This window comes from Nyctereutes procyonoides, unplaced genomic scaffold (genome assembly GCF_905146905.1).
Source record: "Nyctereutes procyonoides isolate TBG_1078 unplaced genomic scaffold, NYPRO_anot_genome, whole genome shotgun sequence".
NCBI classification, from domain to species: Eukaryota; Metazoa; Chordata; class Mammalia; order Carnivora; family Canidae; genus Nyctereutes; species Nyctereutes procyonoides.
The window spans coordinates 12743420-12767351 of record NW_026575051.1 but is presented as its reverse complement, the minus strand read 5'-3'; the positions used below and the strand labels follow the sequence as shown (position 1 = coordinate 12767351).

The following is a 23932-nucleotide window of genomic DNA, read 5'->3' as shown; positions in this document are numbered from 1 at the left end:
GTTGTTGTAAAATTCCTTGAATACCAGTTTGGACCCAATGAGAAATGGTCTCTACAGATCCCTCAGTAGAAGAAGGAGGCGAAAGTGGGGTATGCTATGTATCCTCATATCCACCCTTTGCCCCTCCAGGTCCACTCCCCACTGTCCCCACCCTACTCTGTGCCCAGAGACTGACCAGTATGGAATACATTCCCCAGATCCCTTGGGAGGTAATGGAGAGAAGGAAGAAGGGAGAGGGAGGGAGCTGTGCACCTCTACACAAGCTACTCGGCATCTCTGAGACTCAGTTTCCTCATCTATAAAGGGGGATAATAGTAGTACCCACTTTGAATGGTAATGAAGAGGATTAATGAATAAACACACATGAAGCACTTAGAATGACATGCACATGGTAAGAAACCAGCAAGTGCGCACTTTTGTTAAGAGCATTTCCTCCTAATGACTGATTTCTATAACGAAGGACAAGCTCAAATCTGATGCAAGAGGAACTGAACAGCATTTGGCCTATTCTCTTGGGGAAGGAGAGAGGAGAAAAACAGTAGAAGCATCTTCATTGTTGCATGTTGTTGAAGAATTAGAGGCCTTTGGGAAGAGAGTAAGGTCATCCCCTGCTCACCACAGGCTCTGATAAGAGGGCTACAAAATCCCCTTGCATCCCCACGCAGGTACTGAACCAGGACCAAGGACAAAGAGCCTCCAGAAGGACTGGCTATTGCAAGCAAATGCCTTCTGGGGCAGATGGGCTCCTCTACACAAACTCTAAGAAAAATGTAAAAATGGCTGGGCAGAGAGCCTACTGATCTGAGAAATTCTCCCCCAGAAAAAGAGAGTACAAGACAGAACTAGAGCAATCATCTACAGTGGATTAGGAAAATAAATGCAAGTTAGTGTGTGAGAACAGCCTAGCTAAAAATACCCTAGCTGAAGTTGTGATAAGGGTTATCTGATCCTTTTTATAAACCATAGGTGTGACAGAGGGGTTACCCAGTTCATGGTGAAAGAGCCAACTAGAAAATAACGCTACCCACAGCTCAAGCTGGTGGTAAGATGGGTCATGGGTCATCCTACTGAGCTCTGCCATCTGCTTCTTCAGGTCCACTTCCACCTTTTTTTCCCCTACAGGCTTAAGAATAAACAGACTTCTCTGAGAAAAAGAGAAGAGGGAGAACAAAAGCCAGTAGATTGCCTGATGTGGACTGAAGAAGAAAGTAGTAACTGGTGGGAGAACTGCTTTCGCTCCGAGTGGTGTCAGTGAGAGTTTGAGACTTAGTCAGGTATTACAATCCATTGGGTGGGACTCCTGTCTTTAGAAATATCTAGGCTCAGAAAAACAAGATATGTCAATGCCTTCCTAAACATTGGATATCAGCTGTTACAAAATGGCAGCATGGTCACTGATAATAATTTATGGAGGGCCTCACTATGCACCAGGCATTGTGTCAAGTGCTCACTCTCTCTCACACTTCAGGAAAAGTCTATGGGGTAAGTATTATTACTATTTTGCTCTCTAAATCTCAGTCTGAAAAGATGAAATAACTTCCCCAAGGTCACAAGATATTTCAGATCCCGGCTCACACCAACCATATGTGCTCCAGAGAACCAGTTCCCTGCTTAAAGTTAGGGCACATCCCAAGAGCACCTGGCAGGCTCAGTCAGGAAAGCATGCAACTTTTGATCTCAGGGTCATGAGTTGGATCCCCCCCATTGGGTGTAGAGATTACTTAAAAATAAAATCTTTAAAAAAAACATTTCGGTAACTGGGTAATGGACATTAAGGAGGACACGAGATGGAATAAGCACTGGGTGTTAGGTAAGACTGATAAATCACTGAACTCTACCTCTGAAAGTAATAATATATGTTAATTAATTGAATTTAAATTTAAAAAAATTTTTGGTGGTGCTAATACCCCTCTGTCCTTAGATTTCACATGCCCCTCCTCTCCATTATTGCTCCATCTACATATTGCAACCAGGAGCCCAGGTAGACCCTAAAATTGGAAGTCTACACCTTCCTAGGAATCAAACACTGACTTCCTCTCTGGAAACCTCTCAGATAACACTGAACAATGACACCAGAAAAGCCCAGTGCTCATCAAAGGCACAGAGAGGCTAGGGTGCGTGTGTGTGTGTGTGTGTCTGTGTGTGTCCTGTGCCACTGCCCATCCCAACATATAAAAGAGCTCCAGTTCTAGTACTCCTTGCCTCTCATCCTCACCTTATTCTTTTTGGAGGCCCTTCCCAACTTGTTTTTTGTTCAGACCCCACCATCACTTCTTTCCTTCCTTAGGTGTCAGCCATCTGCTTCACTTAGCCTTTTACTCTCTGCTTCTGCAGTTTGGGCTTTGTATCAGTCATCTATTGCTGTAATACTGCTCTGTAACAAACTTCCCCAAAACAAGTTTGTTTTGGCCCACAACAAGCATATATTTGATCACTCATGAATTTAGAGGCCTTCAAGGTCAATAAGCTTTAGACTACAGGTCAGCTTGGCTCCAAGGTGCAGCTCAGATTCAGATTTGCTCCCTGAGATGGGTCTCCCCAAGGCACATGCTTCTCATGTCCAATGGCATAAGCACAAAAGGACTAAGTGAAATGACATATTGTCACTTCCACCCCTATTCTGTTGGCCAAAACAAATTACATGGGAAAGACTAAAATCTCTGAAGGGAAGACATATACTCCATCCATATCATTGATGGGTAACACAGAATCAAATCGCACAGGGTGTGGCTGTGTACTTTTAATACTGGGAGGGTACCATGTGTTGAGAACAATAATTTGATCGAATGAACTTCATCCATCCTCAGTAGTCCTCCAAAACACCCACGTGGTTTGAGGCTGTTTGTTGGTCCTTGTTACTGTAACTTTGTTAAAGATTTTATTTATTTATTTATTTATTTATTTATTTATTTATTTATTAATTTATTTGAGCCAGAGAGAGAGAGAACAAGCAGGCAGAGGGAGAGGGAGAAGCAGGGAGCCTGATGCAGGGCTCAATCCCAGGACCCCAAGATCATGACCTGAGCAAAGGCAGATGCTTAACAGACTGAGCCACCCAGGCACCCGGGTCCTTGTTACTTTAAAGTAGAGGGAGGGGCAGGCTCAGCGGTTTAGCGCCCCCTTCAGCCCAGGGCCTGGTCCTGGAGACTCGGGATCAAATCCCACGTCAGGCTCCCTACATTGAGCCTGCTTTGCTCTCTCCAGCTCTCTCTCTCTCTCTCTCTCTTTGTGTGTCTCTCATTAATAAATAAATAAAATCTTTTCTAAAAAAATAGAGGGAAACACACTTTCTCTCCTGTCTTCTCCAATTCCTGTGACAAAATTGTGATCCACTTTTCTGAGGCCTGGACTGCTCACTGGGTTCGTTCTATGGGGTTTTGGAGAGAGTAAGGCCTCACCTGCAGGGCTGCCCACTTCCTCCAAAACAAATGTCCTCATGATTCTTGTGCCCCGGAATAAGGCATGGACACGTTCTCCCTACACACTCCAATCTTTTCAAATTCCTATTCTGCTTTCTCATTTTCCAGAAACACTCTAAACCAGATGTGCCATTCCCCCGGATGAAACAGGTCTTTAAAAGTTCCAAATGTTCCTTGCTCAGCTACCCAGGATTCAGATTTCGAGAAGGAATCGGGGCAGGCAAGAGGCAGAACTGCAGACTTTGCACATTTTTCTTTTAAGCAGAGACTCTTGAATACAAAGCCCTCATATTTAGGGAGCAAGTCTTTCAGAGCAAATGAAGAAGAAAAATTCAGAAATCATCACTATTGGAAGCAGCATCATTCAAACACAGCTTCGATTTATTCTAAGGGATGGCATTCAAACCACTACTTAACCAGATCCACTCAAGGGGAAGGAATCCATTTATTACTGTGACAGGCAAGAGACGTTAACCAGGAAGCCCACAGCCCCTGCTACTCACACTGGAGACCATGGTCTGAAACTGAACCATTAGCTGCAGAGCAGTCTCTCCTGGTGATGACAGGAAATGAGAGAAAAATCTATGAGCACAGCCTTCAAGGCACCCTTGCTGGCTGGGGACTGTCATCACACAGCTGGACATTAATAAATTTACACAGGTAAAAAGAAATGAGAGGCACATCATGTCTAGTCTCAGGGCCAGAGCCAGTCCACTTCATATCAGAAGCCCATGGCCCTGTAGGAGGTCCCAGGAGGACTCAAATACATAGAGAAAGAAAGTAGAATGCTGACTGCCAGGCACTGGGGAGGGGCAGAGGGAGCTGGTGTTTCCTGGGGACAGAGTTTCAGCTGAGATGGATAAAAATGTCCTGGAGAAGGGTGGTGGTGATGGTGGCACAGCACTGCAACTGCACTGAATGCCATCCAGTTGTACACTTAAGACAGTTAAAATGGTAAGTATGTAGCTTTTACAATAAAAATAAATATTTTAAGCCCACAATGATCAGAAAATCTGTCCAGCAGTTCACCTAAGTGCACTTTTCTGCATCTATGTTATATTTCAATGACAAGGTTTAAAATGGTAGAGAAATAAATGTGAAGATGAGAGGAATCAGTCAGTTGGGCTCTGCCCCAGGCTCAGATCATGATCTCAGGGTCCTGGGATTGAGCCCCACATTGGCCTCCTTGCTCAGTGGGGAGTCTGCTTCTCCCTCTCCCTCTGCCTGCCACTCCCTCTGCTTGTGCTGTCAAATAAATTAAAAAATTTTTTAAATCTTTAAAGGGACGCCTGGGTGGCTCAGCAGTTGAGCATCTGCCTTTCGCCCAGGGTGTGATCCCGGGATCCGGAATCGACTCCCACATTGGGCTCCCTGCAGGGAGCCTGCTTCTCCCTTGGGCTGTGTCTCTGCCTCTATCTCTCTCTCTCTGTGTCTCTCAAGAATAAATAAATCTTTTTAAAAGTTGGGCTGAATTTATTTTTAAAATCTTTTAAAAAATAATAATAAGTGCTGTGAAGGAAGTCAAACTGAGTAGAAGGACAGAAAACATGAAGGGGGAGATAGGGCTTGCTAGATGAGGCTGCAAATTTCACTCTTTCCTAAGAACATCAGAAAGCAATTTCATACTTCTTTTTTGTTGTTCTGCAGGCAGCGATTAAATTAAAATTCAAGTACTTAGTACAGTGTGCCAAAGAGTTACTGCTCAATATATTTATCTATTATATCAAAGAGGACAATGTTCATTCCAAGTAAATAGAAGCTTTTTTATTTATAATTGAAATTTCATTTCAGCAAAATTCAAGGACTTTTTGTTTTGATATTTTATTTATTTCATTTTTAGGATCTTTTTTATCCTGCCACAGTGTTGCATGAAGAAAGAATATGATAAGTATTCCTTAAAAGTCATCGAAAAACATCTATATGTGTATATTTGTGTGTGTGTATATATGTGCGTGTGTACATACATATACACGTGTATATGTATATGTGTGTGCACATATGTGGGGAGAGAGACAATCTTCCTTGAAATAAAATTTAAGCAATTTTCTTAAAAATCCATGACCAGGGCACCTGGGTGGCTCAGTGGTTGAGTGTCTGCCTTTGGCTCAGGTCATGATCCTGGGATCCTGGGACCGAGTCCCTCAGGGAGCCTGCTTCTCCCTCTGCCTATGTCTCTGCCTCTCTCTGGTGTCTCTCATGAATAAATAAATAAAATCTTAAAAAAAAAAAAAACCATGACCACGGACGCCTGGGTGGATCAGTGGGTTAAGCATCTGACTTCAGCTCAGGTCATGATCTCAGGATCCTGGGATCGAGCTCCCCCCACTTCAATGGTGGCAGGCTCCCAGCTCCCAGTTCCCTGCTCAATGCTCAGCGGGGAGTCTGCTTCTCCTTCTCCCTCTGCCTGCCCCTCCCAGAGCTTGTGCTTTCTCTGTCTCACTCTCTCAAATAAATAAATAAAATCTTTTAAAAAAATTCATGACCATATACTGCTAAATTTTGGCTTTAACTTAGGGCTCCACTGAAATCATACCCAAGTCTTAACTCCAGGTTAAGCAAAAAGTCTGGGGTGAGATCCCAAGGAAGCTAGCCTCCAACCCCAGTTCAGGGAATGACAGCTCTCCTGACTGCTCTACTCTCTTTCTTAACTTCTCTGTGTTCTGCAGCTTACCTCTTCACCCCTCTACCCCAGCTACCACAATCTGGATGCTTCCCCTGAGTTAATACTGTCTGGGGAAAAGAAAATGTCAAGTGTCTTTCAGGCATCAATATTTCTCAAGACTACTCCAAAGTAATTAATTCCTGCCTTTCTTTCAGGCTGCCAAGTGCCATCTAATACCTTCGATTTATCATTCCCTACAGTCCCCTGCTCCAGTGAGGGTAACATCATCATCCACAGAACTGACAACCAGAGTTAAATAGCTTTCCCGTTATCTATCAGCCTGTCATTGAGGGTGAGAGAGGGAGCCAACTCGTGCTTTTGAAAGCACAGATCTAATTTCTGAGGCCCCTGGCCACTCCTTCAGCTTTTACCATTACTTAATGATGAAAGAACAGACACTATTAGCTAAAGACCCTTCTCATTGCTGGATGATATATCCTGAGTAACGTCTGCTTACCCACATCCTACCCTAAAGTTTGCTGGAATCTGTCCCATGCATGGGAAGATCCTGGATGAAGAAGGAAAGGACAAAGAGGGAAACTCAAGATATCAGTTACATCTCTTTTTTTTTTTACATCTCTTTTTTTTAAGATTTTATATTTTTAAAGATTTTATTTATTTATTCATGAGGGACAGAAAGAGAGAGAGAGAGAGAGAGAGAGCAGAAACATAGGCAGAGGGAGAAGCAGGCTCCATGCAGAAAGCCTGACATGGGACTCAATCCCAGGACTCCAGGATCATGCCCTGGGCCGAAGGCAGGGGCTAAACCGCTGAGCCACCCAGGGATCCCCATCAGCTACATCTCTTAAGACAGAGAAGCCTCTGAACAGGTTTTTCAGCTTCCAGCTTCCATGACACACAAATATTCCTCTCTCTGAGGAGAGCACAACACTTCCAGGAGCTAGAACAATGGCCAGCAAAGCTTCCACTCAGCCTTAGGACTCTGCTTGCATGTCCCCCCAGAAAGCCTCACCTGATGCCTCAAGTCAGGGTTGGGTATGTGCCCACCAACGTGGATCATTTTTTATAACCACATGCTCATCTGTCAGTGTCCCTGTACATCCTTCATTGACTATGAGCTCCCTGAGGACAAAGACCCTGTTGGCACGTTCCATAAATATTTGTGGGACTGAACTGAATTTACATCCTCTCCATATTACATTAACCAAGTGGAGTATACTCCTTTTTCTGCCAGCATTTAGAAAGTTTCCAGGGATGTTTCCAAATAAAGTTGCCCCTATTAGGCTTCAAATCTTGTTACTGAACTCTTCCTAAAATGCTCTGAATATTTCCTTGATTTGTTAACAAAATACAGCAAATAAAATGTAACCTTTCCTTGACGTCCTGGGGGTATTCATTGGCTTGTGAGTTTGGCTGCTTTAAGAGAGAGACTTAAAATGGCTTAAACAAGGGACGTCTGGGTGACTCAGTGATTGAGCACCTGCCTTCAGCCCAGGGCCTGATCCTGGAGACCTGGGATCGAGTCCCACATTGGGCTCCCTGCCATGGAGCCTGCTTCTCCCTCTGCCTGTGTCTCTACCTCTCTCTGTGTGTCTCTATGAATAAATAAATAAAATATTTTTTAAAAATAAAGATAAAATGGCTTAAACAAGAAAGTTTGTTCTCTTGCCTGGAACAATGCAGGAATGATTATTCCAGGGTGCCCGTGGTGACTCCACAGGGTCCGGGTAAATCTGCTTTCAGCCCTTATGATTATCCCTGGGGGTTTCTCTTCTTCCCCACTCTGGCCCCTAAGACCACATCCCAGCCCATGGAGAGGAAACAGCAGAGGGCAGAGCCTGTGTGAAAGGCACATCTCACTTCTAGTCTGGGGGCCAAAATTTAGCCTCTCAACCATGTTTAGCAATAAGAGACTCAGCAGCTGCAGTCCATGGGAAATTGGGGCGGGTTCTAGTACTAGGAGAGAGATTAGGGGAAATGGAACTTTGGGGACAGCTTATAGTACCTGCCACAGCCATCTTTTATAAATCCTCATCACGGCTTTATCCCGCACTTTGTTGTTTCCTGCGAGGACAAATGAACCGTGCAGGGCTGACTTCTAGCAAGGACCCAGACTGCTCAGGGTTGCAGGTTCTTCTGTTTCATCACCATGAAGCCATCTCTTGGTGTTATGAACATGCTTGTTACTAGTGGCCCCACTTCTTATTGTGCTGAGAGCTGGGAAACCAACTAGGCAAGCTTTTTAGAAGTTTAGAAGTACATGTTTTAAACACATGTGTGCACGCACACAAATACACACTCAGCCAGGAAGTCAAAAGAGGTAGTTGCCTAGGTTAAAATTTCTGCTCTAGGGCAGCCCGGGTGGCTCAGCGGTTTAGCGCCGCCTTCAGCCCAGGGCATGATCAGGGAGACCCGGAATCGAGTCCCACGTCGGGCTCCCTGCATGGAGCCTGCTTCTCCCTCTGCCTGTGTCTCTGCCTCTCTCTCTCTCTCTCACTCTCTCTCTCTCTCTCTCTCTCTCTCATGAATAAGTAAATAAAATCTTAAAAAAAAAATTTCTGCTCTATTGGGAGCCAGGCTGCCTAAGTTCAAATTTCTGCTCTATCTCACTATCTGTATGCCCTTAAGCAAGTCACTTAACCTCTCTCAGTTTCTTCATCCATAAAATGGGAACAATAATAGCAATTTCCTCATTGGGTTGTGAGGATTAACTAAGTTATTATATATAAAGCATGTTACCTGGTACATAATAAGTGCCCAATAAGGGAAAGCTATTATTTTTTTAAGATTTTATTTATTAAAAAAAAGATTTTATTTATTTATTCATGAGAGACACAGAGAGAGAGGCAGAGACATAGGCAGGGGGAGAAGCAGCCTCCCTGTGGGGAGCCCAATGTGGGACTTGATCCCAGGACCCCAGGATCACGCCCTGAGCCACAGGCAGACACTCAACCAGTGAGCCACCCAAGCATCCCAGGAAAGCTATTATTATTAATATAAAATAAGTTACTGATTCCACAGGCCCTGAGTGAGGGTGGGAAAGAGCTTTCTTTGAACTGAACTTCTTGAGCTTTATGGCTGCACTTCTCACTGCTCAGGGTATCCTTCTCACCCGCATGCTCTGGGCTGGGTCCCAGATGGCTAAAGTCACTAGAAGCTAGACAGCCAGAGCAATGGAGTGTCAATGGAAATCAGAATCAATTTGAATTTTGATGTTTTATCTCACGCACATCCTGCATCAATTTCTTAATAGCATCTCAGAGACAATAGAGTAAGCAGAGAGCAAATGAAAATTGCATTAATGTTAGGATTCCTAATTCTCTGTTTAGTTTTCCATTCTCCAGACATCCTCGCAGACAGGCAGAAGCCCCGTTTCCAGAAAGGATAATGGAAGTCTGTGTTCTAATTTATTCAATACTTTTTGCAGAAAGGCTTCTTGTCAGAAGTCTCTAGCCCAAAGCCACAATGACTATCTGCATCCCTAAAAGCTCAAGTGTCAAGGAGGGAGCCACAGGAAAGTCAGATACTCTGGCAAGTGAGCAGATTTGATTCCCAGGAACCACAAACATCACATAATGCCTGTTTTTGGAGCATGTGCTCTAGAAGACAACATTATTCTGCATCCCCCAAATTCCACAAAGGCCAGGGTCTGCCCAGATACCTTTGTGAAAGGGAAACATGTGATGATAAACATACCTATAGAATAAACAAACGAACAAAAATTTTTTTAAAAAGTAAAGAGAAATAAAACCAGTATCAAAGTAATGTACCTTAATAGTAGAGCCACATACACAACACTTGTTAGGACACAGAGTCTGGGGATGTCTGGGTGGCTCAGTCGGTTGATTGCCTGACTCTTGATTTTGGCTCAGGTCATGATCTCAAGAGTTGTGAGATCAAGCCCTGCATCAGGCTCCTCCACTGGGCGTGGAGCCTGCTTAAGATTCTCTCTCTCCCTTTCCCTCTGCCCCTTCCCCAGCTCACTCTCTGTCTCTCTCTCTCAAAAATAAATAGATATTTATATAAAATATAAATATAAAAATAAATATTTATTTATTACTTATTTATAAATATTTTTATTTATTTAGATATTTATTATTTTATTTATTTAAATAAAAAATAAAAAGATCCTCTCAAAAAGAGAAAAATACACTCACAGGACACCTGGCCATGATCAACACTGATAAGAGAATAGATTTTTACTCATGTAGCCCCTAAGAAAACTGCTCAGGTACTTCCACCAGCAAGAATTATGGGCTAGTCAAACCTACTGCTGAGCAACAAGGCCGGGCTCATAGACATGCTCTCTGTACATTGTTTTTTGTTTTGTTTTTTTAAGAAAAACACATTATTTATTTATTCATGAGAGACACAGAGAGAGCGTCAGAGACATAGGCAGAGGGAGAAGCAGGACTTCTCTTCTCCCCCGATGTAGGACTCGATCCCAGGATCCAGGGATCACACCCTGAGCCAAAGGCAGATGCTCAACCACTGAGCCACCCAGGTACACACCTCTCAGTATCTACATTGTTAAAATGAAAACCACAGGCCCAAAATGGGATCACGTAGGTTAAGGCCCCAAGTTGGTAAACCTAGACTTAGTACCTAACCTAACTGCACTTTCAACCCCCCAGAAATGTGATCTTTAACCAGTCAACACAGGAATTTCCTGTGCAGCCCTAAGAAATTTGCTGATGGCTGCCTTTGGTTCCCCTTAGGAGGGCGACCTTGCATAAAACAACATATTCTTTGCCCATAAGTTCCTTGTTTCTGCTCCCTCTCTACCTTTAAAACATTTCCTTTTCTGTAGCCCTTGAAGCTCTCCTCTACTTGCTAGATGGGATGCTGTCCTATTGATGAATCAGTTAATAAAACCAATTAGATCTTAAGAATTTCCTCCATTGAATTTTTGTTATTTAACATCTTAACCCCTCTTCCAGCCCCTCACAGCATCAGAGCACCTCAGACCTATGACGGAAAGGTAGTTTCCCACACCACACAACCTCATCACTTACAATTACACTTACATGATGCTACTCAGTCTTCAGCTTTTCTACATTGCACATGCACTCCTTCTGAAATTAGAAAAAAATTAATAAATATGACTTTCTACAAATCAGTAAGTGATGATGCGCCATTATCATGTGGCCTACAAGCTTTGTGTCTGTTTCCCCATTGTCTAAAATGAAGATTTCTAAAATCATCCTATTTTAGATGCATTTCACAATATGTTACAAATATCAGAAAACTTTACCCCCTAAACAGTTCAGCATTCATGTCATCAACTAAACTCAATATTGGTTCAGTGTGTTGTTTTTTTTTAATTACACACAGTGAAATGTTTTGACACAAGTCTTGACAAACGCCTACAATACCTCAGCTAGCCAAGATCGTGATGTTGCACAATTTTCTATCTGCCAGTCAGGTAAAGGCTGCTTTGTTAGGGGTTGCAGCTGGGGTGGTGAGAGAAAATCCCATCAGACTCAACATTAGTGAAAAGTGGATACTTGATTTAGCTCAGACCAAAGATGCACTGTAGGAATAGAATGTTATGGAAAAATGCCACTTTCCAAAGCATCAAAAATAGTTCCATGTACCAACTGGGAAGGGTAAGTGGGAGGCATGCAAAACTCACAGGATTAAAATTCAAACAGAAGCTATAGAGACCATAAACTCTGAAAAGGATCTGACTTAAATAGTCTGGGTGCTCAACTGGCTATCTATCCCTACAATTACCTTTTCTTCTTTCTTAGCACCTCCCGCCCCTAACCATGCGTTACTTTTTTTTTTTTTAAGATTTTATTTATTTATTCATGAGAGACACACAGAGAGAGGCAGAGACATAGGCAGAGGGAGAAGCAGGCTCCATGCAGGGAGCCGGATGTAGAACTCAATCCCAGGACCCCAAAATCACACCTGAGCCGAAGGCAGGCTCAATTACTGAGGCACCCAGGTGCCCCCTCCAACCATGGGTTACTTTATGTACCTCTGACTCCTGCTACAGGTAGCTTACAAAGGTGTGGTTAAGAAATCATGGAAAATACCCACAAGATAACTGACTTAAGATGTCACAACCTAATCCATTGCGTCACGTGAAGTAAAAATCTGTTAACAGAAGAAATGTAGTGTCTAGAAAGGAGAAGACCACAGATCAAGAACATGAGAATGTGTCTCCAGCCCCATCCAGGGGAGATTGTGCTAAGTCCAGTCAAGGCACACATTCCAGTTGTATTTGCATCTAACCCCCTAAGTCAACGTCAGCCACTAACCCATCATCACAGTCATTCCCCTCACTCCCCTTGCTATATGTTTCTCTGCTCATTAAGGAGGCTTCTGAAGATACTTGTTTCTCAAACCCGCAGGAAAGAAAATGCAATGGCCATCTGTCCAAAGCATCTGATCCATTTGGCAATTCCAGATCTCACCATTCTGGTTTGTTAGTAATTTCCTGTGAAGTGGACTAGCAGGATCTGGGCACACATGGGACGCTCAGATGTTTTCATTTCTAGATTTCCAATCATGAAAACCAAACTCTAGCTCTAGTATCTCATGCCATTTGGAAATCCTGCCTAAGTGGTCAGCTGAACTTCACTAGCTCACATTGCTGTTGGCTCTCTCCGGCTTTAAGTGCCTAAGACAACAGGAAAACAAGTAAGTAATATACGTAATCTCCTTGCCCAGAGACATTCAAAGGTAATTCTAATTGCCCACCTTCTTTCCCACTCTCCATACCTGGTCCCTTTGATCCCCTTACTCTTTCCTGTCCCACCTCAGCACCCATGTACCTCTAGAGTCCTAGTTCCAGGCCAGTTGGTCCCACTTAGTTACCCCCTGAGGCCTCTGCATTGTTGGACGGGGTACTCTCAGCCTCTCGGGTCCCCATTCACTAAAGGACTCTCACTCCTTCACAGCAAACCTTCCCCAAGACAAATAAAATTTCCCCCAAGAAAAAATTATGGAAACTTCAAATACAGAGAAAAGTTGAAAGAATGATACAGTAAGCATTCATATACTCATCACCTAGATTCTATAATTGTTAACATTTGCCTGTATGTGCCCCATCCCTTCATCACACATCTACACCTTTCATCAATGAATCCATTCTATTTCTGATGGGATTCAAAGTAAGTTGCAAATATCAGGACACTCCATTCCACTCCTAAACCTTTTGGCATGCTTATCATCAACTAGATTCTTTCTGTTTCAGTAATTTTTTAAAGCTTTTATTTATTTATTTGAGAGAGAGAGAGCATGAGCAGAGGGGGAGGGGAAGAGGGAGAGGGAGAAGCAGACTCTCCATTGAGCAAGGAGCCTGATACCGGGGCTCAATGCCTGAGATCATGACCTGAACCACCCAGGCACCTCTAAGGGCTTTTTTTTTTTAAACCTTTCTACCCTTTATTCTTGCTAACAAAAATGGTTCATGGGGTACCTAGGTGGCTCAGTCGTTAAGTGTCAGATTTATGATTTCAAGTCCTGAGATCAAGTCCCAGAATGGAACTCTGCACCAAGTTTGGAGTCTGCTTGAGATTCTCTCCCTGTCCCTCTCCCTCTGCCCCTCCCTGCCACCACCCCAGCTCTCATGCATTCATGCACTTGTGTGCACAAGCTCTCTCTCTCTCTAAAAAAAAACTAAAATAATTTTTAAAAAGTTCAATTATTCTTGCACGTTTAGTGTTGTGTTTTGTTACTGTGTGCTCACTTCAGTAGCATATGTATTAAAACTAAACTGATACAGAAATTAGCATGGCCTCTGCACAAGTATCACATGCAAATTTGCAAAACATTCCATATGTTTTAAAAAATTAGCATGTCCTCTGCATGAGCATCACATGCAAATTTGCAAAACATTCCAAATTTTAAAAAATTTAAAAAATTTTTTTAAATTTTTAAAAAAATTTTTTAAATTTTTAAAAAAATTTTTTAAATTTTTTAAAATTATAATTTTTTTAAAAATTATTTTTTAAAATATTGTGGTAACACCTTATATCCATTAGGATGGCTTCTACCAGAAATAAATGTTAGGGGTATGGGGACCCTGGTGCACTGTTGATGAATGTAAAGCAGCCACTGTGGAAAACTGTACAGAGCTTCCTCAAAAAATTAGAAATACTGTAAGATCCAGCAATTCTACTTCTGGGGTTATACCCAAAAGGACTGCAGCAGAGTCACAAAGATATATTTGTACATCCATGTTCAGAGCAGCATTAGTCACAATAGCTAAAACATGGAAGCAATCCAAGTGTCCAGTGGATAAAGAAAATATGGTCTATACACAGAGTGGAATATTATCCAGCCTTAAAAGGGCAGGAAATTCTGACATATGCTACAACCTGGATAAACCTTGGGGATATTATGCTAAGTGAAAGAAACCGAACACAAAGGCAAATCCTGTATGAGTCTACTCACATGTGATACCTCGAATCATCAAATCCATACAGGTATCAAGTGGAATGATAGTTGCCAGGGGCTGGGGCAAATGGGGAGTTACTGTTTAAATGAAAAAATTTTAGTTTTATACAATGAAGAATTCTGAAGATGGGTGGTTGTACAACATAAATGTCCTTTTTTTTTAAGATTTTAATTATTTATTCATGAGAGACACAGAGAGAGAGAGAGAGGCAGAGACATAAGCAGAGGGAAAAGCAAACTCCCCACAAGGAGCCCAATGTGGGACTCGATCCTGGATCCCAGGATCACATCCTGAGCTGGAGGCAGACACTCAACCACTGAGCCACTCAGGTGTTCCCATGAATGTCCTTAATAGCACCAAACTATACACGTAAAAATGGTTAAGATGGTCAATTTTCATATGCTTTTCACTGCATTAAAAAATTGGAAAAGGCAGCCTGGATGGCTCAGCGGTTTAGCACCGCTTTCAGCCCCAGGCGTGATTTGGAGACCCAGGACCGAGTCCCACATCGGGGTCCCTGCATGGAGCCTGCTTCTCCCTCTGCCTGTGTCTCTGCCTCCCTCTCTGTGTGTGTCTCTCATGAATAAATAAATTAAATATTTTTTAATTGAAAAAAAAATAAAAAATAAATTTTAAAAAATTGGAAAATTGGGGGCACCTGGGTGGCTCAGTAGGTTAAGCATCTGCCTTTGGCTCAGGCTATGATCCTAAGGTCCTGAGATGGAACCCTGCGTCAGGCTCCCTGCTCAGCAGAGGGTCTGCTTCTCCCTCTCCCCTTGCCTGCAGTTTCCCCTGTTTGCCCTCTCTCTCTCTGTCAAATAAACAAATAAAATATTTTTTTAAAAATTGGAAAATTGCATATGAAAGGTTTTTTTTTTAAAGACTTTATTTATTCATGAGAGACAGAGGGAGAAGCAGGCTCCACACAGGGAACCCGATGTGGGACTTGATCCCAGGACCCCAGGATCATGTCCTGGGCCAAAGGCAGGCACTAAACCACTGAGCCACCCAGGCTTCCCATATGAAAGGCTTTATTTTTTTTTTAAGATTTTATTTATTTATTCATGATAGTCACACAGAGAGAGACAGAGAGGCAGAGACACAGGCAGTGGGAGAAGCAGGCTCCATGCAGGGAGCCTGACGTGGGATTCGATCCCGGGTCTCCAGGATCGCGCCCCGGGCCAAAGGCAGGCGCCAAACCGCTGCGCCACCCAGGGATCCCGAAAGGCTTTAATATGAGTTTTGACAAAGACGTATAACAGTGTAACCCAACTCCTATGAGGAAAGAACATTTCCATCACCCAGAAACTTCCTTCAAGTGTTCCCACTTTTTTAAAAATCAGATTTAAAAAACAAATGCATTTTAGGGCATCTGGGTGGCTCAGTCAGTTAAGCACCTGATTTGATCTCAGCTCAGGTCTTGATCTCAGGGTCCTGAGTTCAGGTCTCATGCTGGGCTCCACACAGGGTGTGGAGACTACTTAAGAAACACATACACACACACACACACACACACACACACAAATGTGTTTCCCCTGTTCTAGAACTATAAAATTGGAATCATCAAGTATCATCATGTACATATTCTTCTGAGTAAGGTTTCATTCACTCAGCATTTTTTTGAGATTTATCCATATTGTATATACATGTATATTCATCCATGTACATCAGTAGTTTGTTCTTTTATACAACTAAGTTATATTTCAACATATGAATATACCATAATCCTCCTGGGTTTTTTTTAAAGATTTTATGTATTTATTCATGAGAGACACAGAGAGAGGGAGAGGCACAGGCACAGGCAGAGGGAGAAGCAGGCTCCATGCAGGGAGCCCGAGGTGGGACTTGATCCCAGGTCTCCAGGATCAGGCCCTGGGCCGAAGGCGGTGCTAAACCGCTGAGCCACCCGAGCTGCCCCATAATTGTCTGTTGATGGACACTTGGACTGTTCCAAGTTCTTGGATATTACAAGTGAAGTTGTTATAAACATCCACGTATAAGCGTTTTTAAAAATACATGTTTTTGTTTCTTTCGGTTAAATACCTAGAAGAATTACTATGTCGTAGGATGTTGTAATTCTTGATGTGACTGGATTTAGGTCCACCATTCTGCTACTTGTTTTCTGTTTGTCCTGCATGGTTTTTGTTCCTCTAGCCCTCCTTTCCTATCTTCTTTGGAGTGAACCTCATTTTTTTAAAGACTCTATTTATTTGACAGGGAGAGAACCAGAGAGCACAAGCAGGGAGAGCAGCAGAGGGAGAGGAAGAAGTAGGCTCCTCGCCGAACAGGGAGTGGGATGTGGGCTTGATCCCAGGACCCTAGGATCATGACCTGAGCTGAAGGCAGATACTTAACCAACTGAGCCACCCAGGAGCCCCTGGAGACAACTATATTTTTAAATTCCATTTTAACTTCTCCATTGTCTTTTTAACTATACATTGTTACTTTTTTTAAATTGAAGTGAAATTTACATAATATAAAGTTAACGAATTTAAAATGTTCAATTCAGGGACACCTTGGTGGCTCAGTGCTTGAGCGTCTGCCTTTGGCTCAGGTTGTGATCCTGGGGTCTTGAGATCAAGTTCTGCATCAGGCTTACCATGGGAAGTCTGCTTCTCCCTCTGCCAATGTCTTTGCCTCTCTCTCTCTCTGTCTCTCATGAAAAAATAAAATCTTTAAAAAGTATAAAATAAAATGTTCAATTCAGTGGCATTTAGTGCATTCACGATGTTGTGCAATCACGATTTCTATCCTGTTCTAAAATATTTCCATCTTCCCAAAATAAAACTCCATACCCATGAAGCAATCTCTCTCTATTCTCCTCTTCCTAACTGACTGTCTACCACAAGTCTACATTGTCTCTGTGGATTGGCCTACCATGAACATTCCACATAAATGGAATCATGCAATATGTGGCCTATTGTGTTTAACTTCTTTCAATCAGCATAATGTTTTCCAGGATCATCCACATGGTATCATGTATCAGTACTTCATTTCCTTTTCCAGCAGTCATAATTCCATTGCATGTATACACCACATTTGGTTTATCCATTCCTCCACCAATGAACATTTGGATTGTTTTTAGCTTTTGACTATTGTGAATAATGCTGCTGATTGTATTATTTTTGAGTGTTTGCTCTAAAGGAGCCATTATCAAGCATTTTGGTTTCAGGACCCTTTTATACTCATAAAAGGTACTGAAGATCCCCAAAGACCTTTTATGGTATTTATGGGGGAAGAAAATACAGATATACAGATACATGAAAGTAAACTGAAAATTTTTTAAATATTTAAATATTTTATGTTAACATAAAGTGTTTTTATGAAAAATACATTTTTAAATATATTTGAAAAATTAATGAGAAGAGAGGCACTGTTTTATGTTTTTGCAAATCTTTTGAATGTCTGACTTAATAAAAGACAGATGGATACTCATATCAACTTCTGCATTCAATCTGGCGTGAGAGGCTGTTTTGGTTGACATACAGGAAGAAAATACAACCTTATATACATATGTTATTGGAAAAAGGAGGACCTTGCAGCCCTCCTGAACTGGTTTTGGGGATCCCCCAAAGTCTTCATGTCACACTTTACGAACCATTGCTCTAAGGATTTCACTACATACCCTTAATTTTTCAGAGTCCACTTAGAGTGAATATTATTCCACTCTATAAAATATAAGAACTGGGAAGCCTGGATGGCTCAGTGGTTTAGCGCTGCCTTTAGCCCAGGGTGTGATCCTGGAGTCCCAGGATTGAGTCCTACGTCAGGCTCCCTGTGTGGAGCCTGGTTCTCCCTCTGCCTGTGTCTCTGCCTCTCCCTCTCTGTGTCTCTCATGAATAAATAAATAAAATCTTTAAAATAAATAAATAAATAAATAAAATATAAGAACTTTGTAATTGTATGATTCCACTACCACGTCCATCCTTTATGTCATAACTGTATCTATGACATATATATTACATAACATAAAGGAGAAGAGCAATAAATGGAATGATACATTTACAAAATTATTGTTTAAAATGGCTAAATGTTTTTTAAATAAATTGAAGAAAAAAGATAGCCTGTTATATTTATCCCTAGTTATCAATCCCAGTGTTCTTCCTTCACCTAAAGACTCAATTTCCCATCACGGAGTATTCCCCTTCAGCTGGAAGAATTTCCTTGTGGTGCAGTCTAATGAAAATATGTTCTCTTCATTTTTATCTGAAATTGTATTTTGTCTTTATTCTTCAAAGATATCCATGCTGGATATGGAATTCTGTATTGACAGTTTTTTTTCTTTCATCCCCTCAAAACTGCCTGTCTACTGTTTTCGGGCCCTATTTTTCCTGATGAAAAGTCAGCTTAAGCACAAATTTTTCTCTTGCTAAACGAGTGACTATTTCTTTAACATAACTTTTCAGTGTTACAGGCTAAGAGTCTTTTGTCCCTTTTCTTCACCTTAAAAAAAAAAAAAACAGAGTTTCCAAAAGAGGAAGGGAGGAGCCGCATATCATATATAGCATGTTTTTGTTTAAGGTTTGTGTTTCAATCAAAATACCATGGACTTTCTTCAGAGACTTCGAACAAATTATTTTAAGATTTGTGTGGAATCAGAAAAGACCCCGAATTGCCAGGGGAATTTTAAAAAAGAAAACCATATCTGGGGGCATCACAATGCCAGATTTCAGGTTGTACTACAAAGCTGTGGTCATCAAGACAGTGTGGTACTGGCACAAAAACAGACACATACATCAATGGAACAGAATAGAGAACCCAGAAGTGGACCCTGAACTTTATGGTCAACTAATATTCAATAAAGGAGGAAAGACTATCCACTGGAAGAAAGACAGTCTCTTCAATAAATGGTGCTGGGAAAATTGGACACCCACATGCAGAAGAATGAAACTAGACCACTCTCTTTCACCATACACAAAGATAAACTCAAAATGGATGAAAGATCTAAATGTGAATCAAGATTCCATCAAAATCTGAGAGGAGAACACAGGCAATACCCTTTTTGAACTTGGCCACAGTAACTTCTTGCAAGATACATCCACGAAAGCAAAAGAAACAAAAGCAAAAATGAACTATTGGGACTTCATCAAGATAAGAAGCTTTTGCACAGCAAAGCATACAGTCAACAAAACTAAAAGACAAACTACAGAATGGGAGAAGATATTTGCAAATGACATATCAGATAAAGGGCTAGTTTCCAAAATCTATAAAGAACTTATTAAACTCAACACCAAAGAAACAAACAATCCAATCATGAAATGGGCAAAAGACATGAAGAGAAATCTCACAGAGGAAGACATAGACATGGCCAACATGCACATGAGAAAATGCTCGGCATCACTTGCCATCAGGGAAATACAAATCAAAACCACAATGAGATACCACCTCACACCAGTGAGAATGGGGAAAATTAACAAGGCAGGAAACAACAAATGTTGGAGAGGATGCGGAGAAAAGGGAACCCTCTTACACTGTTGGTGGGAATGTGAACTGGTGCAGCCACTCTGGAAAACTGTGTGGAGGTTCCTCAAAGAGTTAAAAATAGACCTGCCCTATGACCCAGCAATTGCACTGTTAGGGATTTACCCCAAAGATTCAGATGCAATGAAACACCAGGACACCTGCACCCCGATGTTTCTAGCAGCCATGTCCACAATAGCCAAACTGTGGAAGGAGCCTCGGTGCCCATCGAAAGATGAATGGATAAAGAAGATCTGGTTTATGTATACAATGGAATATTACTCAGCCATTAGAAACGACAAATACCCACCATTTGCTTCAACGTGGATGGAACTGGAGGGTATTATGCTGAGTGAAGTAAGTCAATCGGAGAAGGACAAACAGTGTATGTTCTCATTCATTTGGGGAATATGAATAATAGTGAAAGGGAATATAAGGGAAGGGAGAAGAAATGTGTGGGAAATATCAGAAAGGGAGACAGAACATAAAGACTTCTAACTCTGGGAAATGAACTAGGGGTGGTGGAGGGGGAGGAGGGCGGGGGATGGGGTGAATGGGTGACGGGCACTGAGGGGGACACTTGACGGGATGAGCACTGGGTGTTATTCTGTATGTTGGTAAATTGAACACCAATAAAAATTAATTTATTAAAAAAAAAAAGGTTTGTGTTTCAAGACCAGGGGCATGATGTCAACTAAAACTATTGGTTGAGATGAGCACATATACAGATAGGGTTTCGAACTCAAATATGGAACAAAGTACAGACCTTGAACCAGTCCCCTGCAAACACTATTACTTACACCTGACCCCCTCGCTCCATCACATTCAGTAGAACCCTAGCCCTAATTACGCCCAATGATTTGTTTGCTCTGTGCTCGCACTTGAGCAGCTAAGCATAGATGGAGAAAATTCCACTGTGTTAACCAGTCTGTTTAAATCCATGACCTCATATCTTTCTCTCTTTTTTTAAAGATTTTATTTATTTAATCATGAGAGACACAGAGAAAGAGAGAGAGGCAGAGACACAGGTAGAGGGAGAAGCAAGCTCCATGCAGGGAGCCCGTCATAGGACTCGATCCCAGGTCTCCAGGATCACACCCCGGGCGGAAGGCAGTGCTAAACCACTGGGCCCCTGGGGCTGCCCTCTTTCTCTCTCTCTCTCTCTCTCTCTCTCTCTCTCTCTCTCTCTAAGATTTATTTCTTTTTTTAGGGGGGAGCAAAGGAATAAGGAGAGGAAAAGAATCCTTGAGCAGGGATCCCTGGGTGCCTCAGCGGTTTGCCACCTGCCTTTGGCCCGGGGCGCGATCCTGGAGACCCGGGATTGAGTCCCACATCGGGCTCCCGGTGCATGGAGCCTGCTTCTTCTCCCTCTGCCTGTGTCTCTGCCTCTCTCTCTCTCTCTCTCTCTCTTTGTGTGACTATCATGAATAAATAAAAAATAAAAAAAATAAAAAAAGAATCCTTGAGCAGACTCCTCGCTGTGCATGGACCACCATATACCTCAATCAATCCCAGAACCCTGAGATCATGATCCAAGCCAAACCAAAAGCTGGATGCTCAAATGACTGAGGCACCCAGGCTCCCCCAAGTCTTTCTTTTTTTTATTTAAATATGGTTGACAGGGGTGCCTAGGTGGCTCAGTGATTGAGCGGCTGCCTTTGGCTCAGGGCGTGATCCTGAGGTCCTGGGATCAAGTCCTGGCTTCTCCCTCTACCTGTGTCTCTGCCTGTCTTTCTATGTCTCCCATGAATAAATAAATAAAATCTTAAAAAGAGAGAGAGAGAGATAATTGACATATGACACTGTGTTAGTTTCAGGTGCATAACATATTGCTTTCAATATTTGTATACATTGAGATATTTATATATGTGATCATCACAATAAATCTAGTTACCATCTGTCACCTTACAGAGTCACAAAAAAGTTATTTTTACCTCAAATCTTAAATGAGCAGCCAACACTGTCAGCCAATCTACTACACTTCCCTAAATCTCCTTCAAGAAGTTTTTCAAGGCAGAGGTGCCTAGGTGGTTCAGTTGTTAAGTATCTGCCTTTGGCTCAGGTCTTGATCTCAGGGTCCTAGGATGGAGTCCTGAATGGAGCCCCACCCCACATCAAGCCACACCCTGCATTAAGCCCCATATCCAGCTCCCTGCTGAGCAGGGAGTCTGCTTCTCCCTCTCCCTCTGACCCAACCCTCTGCTCGTGTGTTCTCTCTTTCAAATAAATAAAATCTTTAAGAAAAAAAAAAGAATCAAATGCATGTTTAAAATAAAAGGGGCTTTTCAAGGCAGCAATTTCATCTCTTCACCTCACTACATGTTCACTAAGGAAACAGACGCAGAAGGAGCACTCCCTGGCTTTTCCAACCCTAGCTCTGCAATCTACTAGCAGTGGTATCCAGATTTCCTTCCCTTGCTAATAGTAGTGTCGCAGCTCCTGACTCTGGCCTATTTCTCCCTTTTATACTGAATTTTTCTCTTTTTTTTAAGATTTTATTTATTTATTCACGAGAGACACAGAGAGAGAGACAGAGACACAGGCAGAGGGGGAAGCAGGCTCCCCATGGGGAGCCTGATGTGGGACTCAATCCCAAGACCCCTGGATCATGACCTGAACCAAAGGCAGATACTCAGCCGCTAAGCCACCCAGGTGCCCCTGTACTGAATTTTTCAATCTCTTCAAATACTTAAAAACTTTGCCACTGTTAAAGTCCTCTCCTTCTCTGGCTTTATCAGTTTCTTCTCTGTACTGGATCATACCTATCTGCCCAAAACAAGCCTTAATGTGGCCATTCTTAAAAAGAAATGAACACAGAAAAAAGAGAGAGGGAATGAGATAGATCGAGCCCTTGGGCCCAGAGCTCCTTCCAACCTCTACTATTTTTTTCTGCTTCTCTTCCCTGCAAATTCCCTCCAGAGTTGCCTATATTTCTGGGGTCCGCCTTCTCAACTCCCCCCACCCTCACCTCCAGCCCTTCTCACCACTTTGGCTCTTCTTTCCCACAAGTCCACTGAAATTTCTGCAATCTCTCCCAGTCCATTGGTCAGGTCTCCACTCTCATCTTGCCCAACGCTCAATACAACTGGCCACTCTCTCCTTCTACAACCTCATCTCTTCTTGACATTTTGGTGTGACCACCCTCTTTGTAGTTTTCCTCCTGGCCCCCAGTGCTTTTTCAAGCTTCCCAGCTGGATCTCCTCTTCTGGATCCCCAGGACACAGCTGAGAACTGACCCTCTTTGCTTCTCCTTCATCTCACTCTTCTACTAGGTGATCTTATCTCATCCAGGACCACAGATGTACTAGTGACTCCCAAATTTATAGCTGTAGTTCTGACTTGCCTCTCTGCTCGACTTTTATACCCATCGGGTGACATCTCCACTAAGATGTCCAAACTTAAACTTAATATATCCAAAGCAAACTCTTGTTTTCCCTTCCAGAGACCTTCTCCTTCTGCAGACTTTCCCATGCCAGTGAATGGCACCACACACACCCCCACCCCAGTTCCTCAGCTCTTAAACTTAGAATGAGTCTCCTCCCTCCTTCACAGCATCCCATCCATTAGCATCAATAGCTGTCTCCACAGATAGCCTGAATCCAGCAACTTCTTCTATTCTCTGCTGCTTCAGTCTTGTCCACCACCTCTCTCCTGGACAACACCATCCTAATAGACATTCCTGCTTCCCCTCCTGCTCTCATAGTCCAAGCTTTCATGGTGGAATGATCTTTCAAAAGTATAAATCAGATCATGTCACTTCCAAGCTTAAAACCCTCTAATGAAGGGGTGCCTGAGGGGTTAGTTGGTTAAACATCTGACCCTTGATTTTGGCTCAAGTCATGGTCTCAGGGTCGTGAGTCTGAGTCCCACATTGGACTCCGTGCTGGGTGTGGAGGATGCTTGAGATTCTCTCTCTCCCTCTCCCTCTCCCTCTGCTCCCCTCTCCTCCTGCTCGCTCGTGTGCGCACTACCTCTAAGGAAAAAAACTTCTAATGGAACACTTTATCTGTAAATAGA

The 23932-nt window shown here is 42.5% G+C and overlaps 1 protein-coding gene and 1 non-coding gene across 2 annotated transcripts in view; one reads left to right on the top strand and one right to left on the bottom strand.

The window, feature by feature from the left end:
* The window catches only part of SPATS1 (spermatogenesis associated serine rich 1), a 58432-nt gene that overhangs the window by 28582 nt on the left and 5918 nt on the right, over positions 1–23932 (bottom strand). The window lies entirely within an intron of this gene.
* LOC129513187 (U6 spliceosomal RNA) lies at positions 13737–13840 on the top strand. The gene has a single exon (XR_008665171.1). It is a non-coding gene; the product is annotated as a U6 spliceosomal RNA (small nuclear RNA).